This window comes from Schistocerca piceifrons, chromosome 2 (assembly GCF_021461385.2).
Source record: "Schistocerca piceifrons isolate TAMUIC-IGC-003096 chromosome 2, iqSchPice1.1, whole genome shotgun sequence".
Taxonomy (NCBI): domain Eukaryota; kingdom Metazoa; phylum Arthropoda; class Insecta; order Orthoptera; family Acrididae; genus Schistocerca; species Schistocerca piceifrons.
The window spans coordinates 59305383-59318097 of record NC_060139.1 but is presented as its reverse complement, the minus strand read 5'-3'; the positions used below and the strand labels follow the sequence as shown (position 1 = coordinate 59318097).

The 12715-nt window shown below is 42.2% G+C and overlaps 1 protein-coding gene and 1 non-coding gene across 2 annotated transcripts in view; one reads left to right on the top strand and one right to left on the bottom strand.

Moving 5' to 3' along the window:
* LOC124775147 (potassium/sodium hyperpolarization-activated cyclic nucleotide-gated channel 1) overlaps positions 1-12715 on the top strand; it is a 1234094-nt gene that overhangs the window by 1011417 nt on the left and 209962 nt on the right. The gene's annotated exons all lie outside the window — the stretch shown is intronic.
* On the bottom strand, positions 2662-2736 carry Trnaw-cca. The gene has a single exon. It is a non-coding gene; the product is annotated as a tRNA-Trp (tRNA).

Here is a 12715-nt window from a genome sequence, read left to right as displayed (position 1 = left end):
TGAAGACATACGGTTGAAGCTCTCTAAGGCTGTAGATACTGTGGTAAGGAATAGCTTGGTAATCTGTTACGTTGAATGGGAATGGACACCTCTGAAACGGTGAATAGCAGAAATTGGGAAGGAAACCGAGAGTACAAGGAAGGCAGCTGCGAAGAAACCAAGGGTAACACAAGAAGTACTTCACTTGATCGATGAAAGGAGGGTGTACCAAAATGTTCATGGAAATTCAGGAATATAGGAATACAAGTCGCTTAGAAACGAAACAAATAGGAAGTATAGGGAAACTAAGGCGAAATCGCTGCATGAAAAATGCGAAGAAATCGAAAAAGTAATCATTATCAGAAGAACAGATTCAACACAGAAAAATCAAAACAACCGTCCGTAAAATTAAAAGTGGGGGTAGTAACATTAAGATTGCAATGGGAATTCCACTGTTAAATGCAGAGGAGCAACCCGGTAGGTGGAAAGAGTATACTGCAGGCCTGTATGGGGGGGGGGGGGGGGTAAAAATTGTATGATGCGTTGGGACAAGAAACAGGTGTCGATATAGAAGAGATATGGGACCAAGTATTAGAAACAGAAGTTAAAAAAGCTTTGGAAGATTTGAGATCGAATGAGGCAGAAGAAATAGATAACATTCCATCAGAATTTCTAAAATCATTTGGGGCAGTGACAACAAAACTACTATTCACGTTGGTGTATAGAACGTACTTTGTATGAGATTTGTGATATACCATCTGACGTTCGAAAAAATAGCTCCCACATCCAAGTTACTGACAAGAAGGAAATACACAAGAATAGAGAAGAAAATGGAGAATGTGTTTGATGACGATCAGTTTGGCTTAAGGAAAGGTAAAGGCACCAGAGAGGCAATTCTGGCATAGTGGTTGATAGTGGAAGCAAGACTAAAGAAAAATCAAGACATGCTCATATGATTTTTCGACCTGGAAAAAGCGTTGGTCAGTGTCAAATGGTGTCAGGTATTTGAAATTCAGAGGCAGCTAGGGGTACATTATCGGGAAACACAGGTAACATACTGCACGTACAAGAGCCAAGAGGGAACAATAAGAGTGGAAGACCAAGAAAGAAGTGCTCGGATTAAAAAGGGGATAAGACAGGAATGTACTCTTCCGTCCCTGCTGTTCAACCTATACATCGAAGAAGCAATGACGTAAATAAAAGGTTCAAGAGTGGAATTAAAATTTAAGGTGAAAGGATATCAGATTCGCCGATGATTTTTGCTATCCTCAGATAAAGTGAAGAACAATTACAGGATCTGCTCAATGGAGTACAAAATATGGATTGAGAGTAACTCGAAGGAAGACGAAAGTAATGAGAAGTAGAAGAAAAGAGAACCACGGAAAATTTAACATCAGTGTTCGTGATCACGGAGTAGATGAAGTTGAAGAGTTCTGATACCTAGGCAACAAAATAACTCACCAGGGACGGAACTAGGAGGACACAAAAACCAGACTAGAACTGGCAACAAGGGCCTTTCCGGCCAAGAGAGTCTACTAATATCAAAAATAGGCTGTAATTTGAGGAAGAAATTTCTGAAAATGTACGTGTGGAACATAGCATAGTACGGTAGTGAAACGTGGACAGTGGGAAAACCGAAACGGAAGAACATCGAAACATTGAGATGTGGTGCTATAGAAAAATGTTGAAAATTAAATGGAGTGATAAGGTGAGGAATGAGGAGATTCTCCGCAGACTCGAAGAGGAAAGGAAGATATGGAAAGCGCTGACAAGGCGAAGGGAGAGGATGATGGGACATCTTTTAAGACATCAGGGAGCAACTTCCATGGCTGTAGAGGGTAAAAACTATAGAGTAAGACAGAGATTGGAACACGTTCAACAAATAATTGAGGATGTAGGTCGAAAAGTGCTAATATGAGGTGAAGAGGATGTCACAGGAGAGGAATTAGTGGCGAGCAGCATCAAACCAGTCAGATGACTAATGATTAACAAAGGTCAGTTGGTACTCGGTCAAGTAGCTACTCAATTGGCATCACGAGTCTGAGTGCACCCCGTTTCAATCCTCCCACCAATGAAAAATACCTGGCAGCTCCAGGACTCGAATCCAGTTTATCCGCGTGGCTGTCAGCTGCGATGATCACTTAGCTACGGAGGAGGATCTATAATGAAGTACTATCCCGAAAAAATTGCACAAATATTCAGTAAGCTCTTAAGAAGATTTGAAGTGGTAGAATGTTTGGCAACTTGCTTCTCAAATCTTCGTAAACTCGTGCAATTCCTAAACACTGAAATGCATAATATACCTTTTGTATAATATGGATACAACAAGTAATACAAATACTATTTCTAACAGTTTTTAAGCATATAAAATCGAATGATCACATAGAGGCAGTCAGGTAAGTCAGGTGGTGGTGCAGTCTGTGTACGAAGGAGATGGTTTGGAGAGCTGTCGTGAGATATATCCTCGAGTACTGCTTAGTTGTATTAGTGTAACAGGTAGTAGTACTATGTGTGGCTGTTGAACGTATACAACGAAGGGAAGCAAGAACATCACAAGTTCGTTTGATCTATGTGAAAGTGTAGCGGAAATTCTAAAACACCTGAACTTGGAGACACTTGAAGATAGATCCCAACTAACCCGTCAAAGACTACTTATAAAACTTCGTGGCAGATGAAAACTGTGTGCCCGACCGAGACTCGAACTCGGGACCTTTGCCTTTGGCGGGCAAGTGCTCTACCAACTGAGCTACCGAAGCACGACTCACGCCCGGTACTCACAGCTTCACTTCTACCAGTACCTCGTCTCCTACCTTCCAAACTTTACAGGAGCTCTCCTGCGAACCTTGCAGAACTAGCACTCCCGAAAGAAAGGATATTGCGGAGACATGGCTGAGCCACAGCTTGGGGGATGTTTCCAGAATGAGATTTTCACTCTGCAGCGGAGTGTGCGCTGATATGAAACTTCCTGGCAGATTAAAACTGTGTGCCCGACCGAGACTCGAACTCGCGACCTTTGCCGTTCGCGGGTAAGTGCTCTACCAACTGAGCTACCGAAGCACGACTCACGCCCGGTACTCACAGCTTCAGAGCACTTGCCCGCGAAAGGCAAAGGTCCCGAGTTCGAGTCTCGGTCGGGCACACAGTTTTAATCTGCCAGGAAGTTTCATATTAGCGCACACTCCACTGCAGAGTGAAAATCTCATTCTGGACTACTTATAAAGTTTCCACACTCATTTTGAAGCGAGGAATCTAAACATATGTTACAGCCACATACATATCGCCCCCCAAAATGACATCGACGACAAGATTACATTAATTACATACGTGAAAGGAAGAGGAAAAAGATTAAAACGTGGGACAATGCAAAGCTCCCGCTTCACCGAGTACAGATGTGATTTAGACGTATAATACCTTAAACAAATATGTGGTGAGTAAGGAGGAAAAATGCATGTTTCGAGGGGTAATAGTATTGGTGATTCTGAACAAAAAACCTCCGGACAACATTTGTCCTTTTCTTAAGTATATTCAACACACAGTAAAGCTGCACGAAAATCACAGGCGGCAGTCGCATGTCCTTCATCAAGACTCACATGCTGTTACAACCAAAGTGACATTAAGCTACGTAGTTCTGTCTTTAGTGACCATTTCACTGCACACTTCACTTAAAGGTGTGTGGCGACGAGTCCTGGAAGTCTACACATTGTTTATCTCACGCCTCACTACTACAGACGTTGCACCATTGCACTACAGTATTGTTACGTGTACAGTCAAAACAGTGCCGGTCACTGTAATAAAAATGTCATAGGTCTTCAAACACGCGGAGTATGATAACATGATCTTTGTCTACGGGTTTTGCAATGGGAATTCCAGAGCCGCTGTCATCGAATGCCAACGGCGATTTCGTAATAGCAGAGTTCTGGATAGCAGGGTATTTACTTGAGTGCCTGACAGATTGTACGAGGATGGTACGTTTCCCAGCGTGCTTGTTGTACGTGAACGTCTCACGCAACAACATCTTAGTGAAGCTGGAATGGTAGACTGCAGCCCAGCCACCAGCTCTAGAAGCTACAATATAGCAGGTCAGCAACTGGAAGCAGTTAATGCCATAAATTATCTGGGAGTACGCATTAGGAGTGATTTAAAGCAGATGCCAGACTGAGATTCATTGGAAGAATCCTAAGGAAATGCAATCCAAAAACAAAGGAAGTAGGTTACAGTACGCTTGTTCGCCCACTGCTTGAATACTCCTCAGCAGTGTGGGATCCGTACCAGATAGGGTTGATAGAAGAGATAGAGAAGATCCAACGGAGAGCAGCGCGCTTCGCTACAGGATCATTTAGTAACCGCGAAAGCGTTACGGAGATGATAGATAAACTCCAGTGGAAGACTCTGCAGGAGAGACGCTCAGTAGCTCGGTACGGGCTTTTGTTAAAGTTTCGGGAACATACCTTCACCGAGGAGTCAAGCAGTATATTGCTCCCTCCTACGTATATCTCGCGAAGAGACCATGAGGATAAAATCAGAGAGATTAGAGTCCACACAGAAGCATACCTACAATCCTTCTTTCTACGAACAATACGAGACTGGAATAGAAGGGAGAACCGATAGAGGTACTCAGGGTACCCTTCGCCACACACCGTCAGGTGGCTTGCGGAGTATGGATGTAGATGTAGATGTAGACTGCTGCACGGCTCGGTATTCCACAAACACGAGTGATGCGCACCGTACACGAGCGGGTTCACACATTGCTTTGAGCACTATGGGACTTAACGCTGAGGTCATCAGTCCGCTAAAACTTACCGCGCGGCTTCAGACTGTAGCGCCTAGAACCGCTCGGCCACCCCGGCCGGCGTACACGAGCGGAGCCTGCATCCGTAACACGGGCAGTATGCGCAACATCTGCGTATAGGGGATGACGCCAAACAAAAGGGATTCTGTCAGTGGACCACTGCCAGTGAACGCTGCGTTTCACGTATTCTGTTAACTGATGAGTCGACATTTAGCCGCAATGGCATCAATAACACATGCAACTGCCACGCGTTGGCAGATGAAAGTCTGCTCGGCGGTTTGGAAACAAATGTTCAACGACGTTTCTCGGTGAACGTGTGATGCGGTATTATTGATTACCAACTCATCGGTCCAGATGTTTCAGATAACAGTCTTAATGCAGTATAGTATCTTGATTTCCTTCGAAATATTTTACCAGAGTACTTGCAGGGTATTCCTTTCGCTACAAGACGTCGTATGTACTTTAAGCGCGACGGAGATCCTGCACATTCCGTATGGCCAGTGACACAGCATCTCATTGAAAAGTACCCTGGGCGTCGGACCGATCGCCGTGGAATCAGTCACCCGATCTTACCCCATTAGATTACTGTTTGTGGGCCTGGCTTAAGAGCGACGTCGACAAGTGCAGAAAGGACACAAAGGAGGTACTCCTCTCTCGTATTTTACATGCGTTTGATCAAGTAATGGACCGTACGAAGGAGCGCAGATCAGCCACACAGCAGCTGCCTACAAGAGCTGCAAAATGCATTGCAGTTGACGGTGAACTTCTTGAGCGTATTTGGTGGGGAAATATACACAAGTAAAACATTAGAGCACAATGTTTCATTTATTGACCTGTTCCCCGATGTTTCCATTAGTTTCCTCGGAAACAGTTGGTAATAGAACATACAGTAATGGAGAAAATTATTCATATGTCTTTGTCCACGTAGAATAACTTCATTTATTAGAATTAAAGATGCGAATCAGAGATGTAATTTGTTAAATTAAGAGTAAGGGGTACCCTTCCTAATCTGTACATGCAAAAAGATTAACTAAATTAGCCTTTTGCTGAATGTAAATAAAAATTCTGTACCACCTGGCTTTACACAATGAAAAATAAAGTATTCACACACTGCTAGAAATGTAAACGTAAAAACAAGTGACGAAAAGTTTGCAGCAAGGAACGTCTTCAGTAGCAAGCTGTACTTCGTACATATTAGTTCTGATGTGCAATGAATACCGTTGCAATAGCAAAATGGGCCATAAAAGGAAGGAAACAACCACAGAGGAAAGGCAAATAGTTACCTCCAAATATGGAACGGAAAAATCATTTTCGAATGTAGCTAATATTATTGGAAGAAACGAGGTAACTGTTTAGTTCATAGTATCGCGATATAGAGAAATAAATACTCTCATTAACAGAGAAAGACGAGGTCTATCACAGAAACTAACACAAAGAGAACTAAATGTGTTAATAAAGATGTCAAAAATATTATAAATTTACAACTTTTGCATTGTTAGCGCTTGTTAATGATCAGGTCGGGAAGGAATTCACACGAAGGGCTCTTCGTCATATCTGAAGTAGTGCAGGTTATGGAGTTAGTGTACCTAGAAGAAAAACTTACATCAGCACATATAAGAAACAAAACAAGTTTCTGGAACAAGGTACTGTACACAGATCAAAGTAAATTTAGCATATTTGTAGATGATGTCAGAATTCTGTTATGGAGACGACCATGAGTTGGATCAATAACACATTCAACCCACAGCATGTTGGTGAAGGAATTACACACTGGAGAGCCAACGAAACTGTTACACCTGCCTAATATCGTGTAGGGCCCCTGCGAGCACGCAGAAGTGCCGCAACACGACGTGGAATGGATTCGACGAATGTCTGAAGTAGTGCTGGAGGGAATTGACACCATGAATCTTGCAGGGCTGTCCATAACTCCGTAAGAGTACGAGGAGGTGGAGATCTCTTTTGAATAGCACGTTGCAGGGCATCCAAGATATGCTCAATAATATTCTGGGGAAACTTCCTGGCAGATTAAAACTGTGTGCCGGACCGAGACTCTAACTCGGGACCTTTGCCTTTCGTGGGCAAGTGCTCTACCATCTGAGCTACCCAAGCACGACTCACGCCCCGCACTCACAACTTCTGCCAGTATCTCGACTCCTACCTTCTGGGAAGTTTGGTGGTTAGCGGAAGTGTTTAAGCTCAGAAGAGTGTTCCTCGAGCCACTCTGTAGCAATTTTGGACGTGTGGAGTGTCGCATAGTTCTGCTGGAATTGCCCAAGTCCGTCGGAATGCACAATGAACATGAATGATTGCAGGTGATCGGAGAGGATGCTTACGTACGTGTCACCTGCCAGAGTAGTATCTAGACGTATCAGAGGTCCGATATCACCCCAACTGGACACGCCCCACACCATTACACAGCCTGCACCAACTTGAACAGTCCCTGCTGACATGCAGGGTCAATGAGGTTGTCTCCATACGCGTACATGTCTACCCGCTCGATACAAGTTGAGTCGAGACTCGTCGGACCGGGCAACATGTTTCCAGCGATGTCGGAAATTTGATGTTTTGCCGGATTCCTGATATTCACGTTACACTCCTGAAATGGTCGTAAGGGAAATTTCCATTTCATCGCTATCTCGGAGACGCTGTGAGTCATCGCTCGTGCGCCGACTGTAACACCACATTCAAACTCACTTAAACCTTGATAACCTGCCATTGTAGCAGTAGTAACAGATCGAACAACTGCACCAGACACTTGTTCTCTTGCATAGGCGTTGCCGACCGCAGCGTCGTATTCTGCCTGTTTACATATATCTGTATTTGACTGCGCAGACCTACACCATTTTCTTTGGCGCTTCAGTATAGTATAGAGGTGTATGTCTATATCTGATATTGGTCAACTTGTTTTTGTTGGTAACATAAATAGATTTCAGTATTTCAATATCTAAGGGAAAATAGGGAAATTGCTAGCTTGGGTTTAGGCACAGATTATTATGACCTTAGCATACAACGGTAATTGTTTGTTTGTGGTTGTCCCTATGTCCCCAAGTTTCCAGCACGCAGTACAGACCTTAAACCACTTGAAAATGTTTGGATTACGCTTGAAGGGGTGGCCAGCAAACGTGAAATACGAAGTAAGAGTGCTCTGAAACAATGTCTACAACAAGAACGGCAAATTATTATCTCGATCATTAAATGCGAAAGAGGCTAACAGAAGTGATACCTAGAAGAGGAATGCCTGAAAAGCGTGAACATTGTAATTATATTTATGTACATTTTCTTTGTACGTATGAATACTTTTTCCCCATTATGTGATGCCAGCCGGACCAGAATATTTAATTAATTTTTGCAGAAGGATAATTTTATTTGTAGGGTAAGGTAAGATAAATTCACGATACAGATAATTTTACAGTATTTTGTTATAAGTTAGCTGCGATGATCCCATTCAATGTAGTGTTTTCTAGTTTTGTCAACAGATGGCACGAAAACGGATTCTCGCTCAGAGAGCCTATATAGGCGTTCTATTCTCGCTACAGCTGCGCTCTCCTGCGTTCAAAAGTATGCGTTGCTTCAACAAGTTACTGTTGAGTGGCCCATCACATTACACGGTGGAAGTAGTGTGGTTGTGTTCTCGGTAGTTGCGAATCCATTTTACTTTTGCAGTATGTACTATGAGACTATCACTATAGTGATACGTCAATAATTTGGTTTATTTGTTGTGTGAAATATGTGACGATAGGGACTTAAGAAAGTCAACGCTTAGCGTTTCAACAATCGTACTTCATCTTGAGTTACTCATTTGGGTGACTGTTATCGTTGCTCTTACGTCGGTTCTGCACCTTCGGAGACAAGTATTTCACTAACATAACCGATGAGAAGAAAAAAATCAGGTGCATCATGGGCACAATACTCTTTCTACTTGATACCCTACCATAACAGCTACCAACAACAACCGACGAAGCAAGCTGTCAGCATGTGTGATAATTGTTGTGAAGATTCAACTGGGGTGAAGATGACGACTGGCGCAGTAGGGTAAATGAAACTTTGTGTTGCGATGTTACCTTACCGCTACTGGACAATAACCTTATCTATTGCAAAATTACCTACCTGTGTGTGCTTAAAGACTAAGTATAGTTATAAACCGTATCAAAATAAGAAGAGTGTAATACGTTAATAAAATGTGGCTCACATATACAGTTAGTTAATAAAATTAACTGCAACTTTTTTTCTTATTTTACTCTAATAAAACAATAGGTTTCCTCGAAAATACTTCCAAATTACCTTATCCAACATGTTAGGAAAGAACTGTTAGTTTACCAAATAATATCTCTGGCTATGATCTTTAGTTGTAATAAGTAAAGATTCTAAATGAACGACAGTGTATGAATACTTTCTTTCATGACTGTGAGTAAATATGGGATATTTTTTCAGAATCAGATAGAACAATATACCACAGGCAATGTAGAAAAAGCAATTCAAATTTTTGCATATAACACCTAAAGGTCTCTTACTCAATATTCTGGAAGAGGTCGAAATCTACACACGTGCACACAAATATCCACAGCAAATACTCAAAGAGCAATTAGATCTAAAATATAAACGCTATATAGAAAACTTTATTCAAATCATCGATCATGAAAACGGATAAACAACCAAAGACATAAGCTAAGCCAAACCAATCACACACTCACAGATAAAAATAAACAACACGGTAACTAAGGGAAATTGATAAGTAACTGCTCTGATGTAAACTTGTAATATCGTTGGTTAAATGTCAGACAAAAAAATTGTTACAAACAACAAGTAAAATTCAGGCTATAACTTCCAACAATTATAGCCTATGAAAGCTACGTCATAAAATAACTCTAAAAGACGTAAGAAAAACGCTTGAGTGACTAACCAGCGATGCTATAGGTAAGTTAAGAATTCCATAAATGTATGGTTGTCAATCTCATATATGACAACCCGTCTGCCATAAGAAAATAATATATAATAAAACCATTGCTTTCAGATCGCCTGACGATGGCAATAGTGCTGAAACAGGCCTGTCGTGATTAAATAAACATCTCAAAAAAAGAAGCAGCTTCTTGGACTTAGGCTAATTCATAACTACCAAAATGATTACGCAGATTTATGGCACCTAAGCCGCAACTGATAATTACCAATTTTCACCTTTTAAACTGAGTTATAGTAGGACCAGCATTTCTAGATATTCTTTACGTGTCTGAATAAATTATTACTTCATGCAACACAGATATGTTGAAACGTCACCTTAGAAAAATTATAAGTGCCTGCTTAAACTGACATACAATATTTTTAGCGCAACGCAATCTGACTTTCAAAAATCCCTACAAAAGAATGGCTCTGACTAACAATAATCTATACCTTTCATCAATCACTTACCTCACAAAAATTTTCGTTACTCGAACTACTGCAATACAGCGAGCGCCACTACTGCCAGCTAAACAAAAGATTCAAACTACTGAAGGCACTAACTACTGATAGGCATAGTTAGCAACTGAAAGATTTTGATAGAGAACAAACAATGTATTTACCTTAATAGTGTTCAAAATCATAATATGTATAGCAGTTCATGACATCCAGTCTTACAAATTCACTGTCTCTGATGGACACACGTCCTTATCATCCGCTCTCAAAATTCCGCCATCTCTCTCCCCACATCCACCACTGCTGGCGGCTCACCTCCAACTGCGCAACGCTACGCGCTGTTAACAGCCAACTGCTCACTACAATAGAGAATATTCCAACAATGCAAACCAGCCACATACTGAACACAGCACAACCAGTGATTTTCATACAGAGCGCTACGTGGCGTTACCAATATAAAAACCTAAACAGCCTACTTACAATGTGGTGTCATCTACATCAATTTATTATCAGTTGATAATAACCCCTTATTGACATTTATTGCTGTTCATTTAATGGCAGTTATTTTAATTTAATATTTTACTACTCTCACCTCTCAAAGCATGTACCTCTCCTCCTGACAAGCCCTGTATTCTGTCTACATTTTTCGCTCACGTTTCTGCTGCGTATGCACAGGCTTGAGTGTGCAGGTAAAGACCGTACAGTAAAACACGGAGGCTGCTATGCCGCAAGCACAGCAGGGGACCAGCCACCGCCGCCGCTGCAGCGTATTTCCATTCGTTAGTTAAGCCTGCGCTCGGCGGCCGTGTCGCATATCAGCGCTATTTGCGCGCTGTTGTCAAACAGCCCGCCAGCCCTGCGCACACAAGCCTCGCAACTAATGAAGGCCGTCGCTGTCCCAACAGCAGGTAATGCGGCGCCCAGATGAGGCGGGACAATCGACAGCCGCGCTGGCCGCCTCTGTTTGACTGCAATCGCATTTCAGTAGCCAGCCGGCGAGTGCGAGCGGTGGCCGGTTCATTCGGCCTTCCAAAGTCGACACAGCCCGCTTAACACTGGCGTACACATCGCTCAAGAGCGTTCGATATTTGTTTAACAAGCAAAAAATGGTTCTGAGCGCTATGGGACTTAACATCTGAGGTCATCAGTTCCCTAGAACTTAGAACTACTTAAACCTAACTAACCGAAGGACATCACACACATCCATGCCCGAGGCAGGATTCGAACCTGCGACCGTAGCGGTCGCGCGGTTCCAAACCGATGCGCCTAGAACCGCTCGACCACACCGGCCGGCTTTAACAAGCACCGACCACTCGTTGCAACCTAGGGCTCGTCGATTTTGCTCACGTTCTCGACAGTGACAATACAAACGTGGATGTATCTGCTCTAGTACCACGCACTTCTGAGGATTTTTCGAGAAATCGAGGTTCAGCGTTCTTAGAGTCTTTTGGCAAAGTATTAGGTTGGTGCATAATTTCTTAGCGTCTTTGTTTTTGTGGTGGGTACCGTTTGCTATTGGTTCATTTGTCGACTGCGATTTTTTTAGCTGTAGTTCACTTGAGGCGTCGCAGCTATGGCACGATCGCTAATTTGTGTATTAAAGCTTTCTTGTATGAATGTACTGTATGTGGGCCCCAGTGTAAGCAGTCAGAATCTTATACGATCTGCAACGGGCGAACTGTGTCCTGCAGACGTGCATCATGACCATATGGCGTGACTGCAGCGTGTGAATGTAGCGGGGAGGTGCTTATAGAGTAGTTACATTCTCTGGAACTATAAAAATTAGTAACTGATCTAGAAATAGCCTGAGGAACTTCATATTAGGTACATAACCTTCTGTTGTGTAAAGGTACAATCTGTCACAATTTGAAGGCAATAACTGTCATAATTCGGAATTTACAAAAAAAACGTCAATTGAAAACGTAATTATCGGACAATTAAAAAACTAAATCAATATATATATATATATATATATATATATATATATATATATATATATATATATATATATGTTAATAGTTCACCAACTGTGACTATTTGAAAAGATATGATAACACCTTCAGTGTTGCCGGCCGCAGTGGCCGAGTGGTTCTAGGCGCTACAGTCTGGAACCGCGGGACCGCTACGGTCGCAGGTTCGAATCCTGCCTCGGGCATGGATGTGTGTAATGTCCTTAGGTTAGTTAGGTTTAAGTAGTTCTAAGTTCTAGGGGACTGATGACCTCAGAAGTTAAGTCCCATAGTGCTCAGAGCCATTTGAACCACCTTCAGTGTTTAGATTCAAATTTGGAAAGTTCTCATTTTAGAAAATCTTTCATAATTTTACTGTAGTAATAACTTTAAGAATTTAAAGTAGATATTTATGTTTTGCCTTAGGGTGAGTGAAAGAGAGTACTTTTGTGAGTCTATGCGAGACATTCACCAATATTAAATTTTCAGTTTGTAATTCTCTATAGGAACTTGCAAGTCTTCCAGCTTTGTATCGTGGGAACGAATCTACCAGTGGTTCTCCTCCTAGTGGATGACGGATGTCCAAGCACGTTTGAATATGTAAGATACA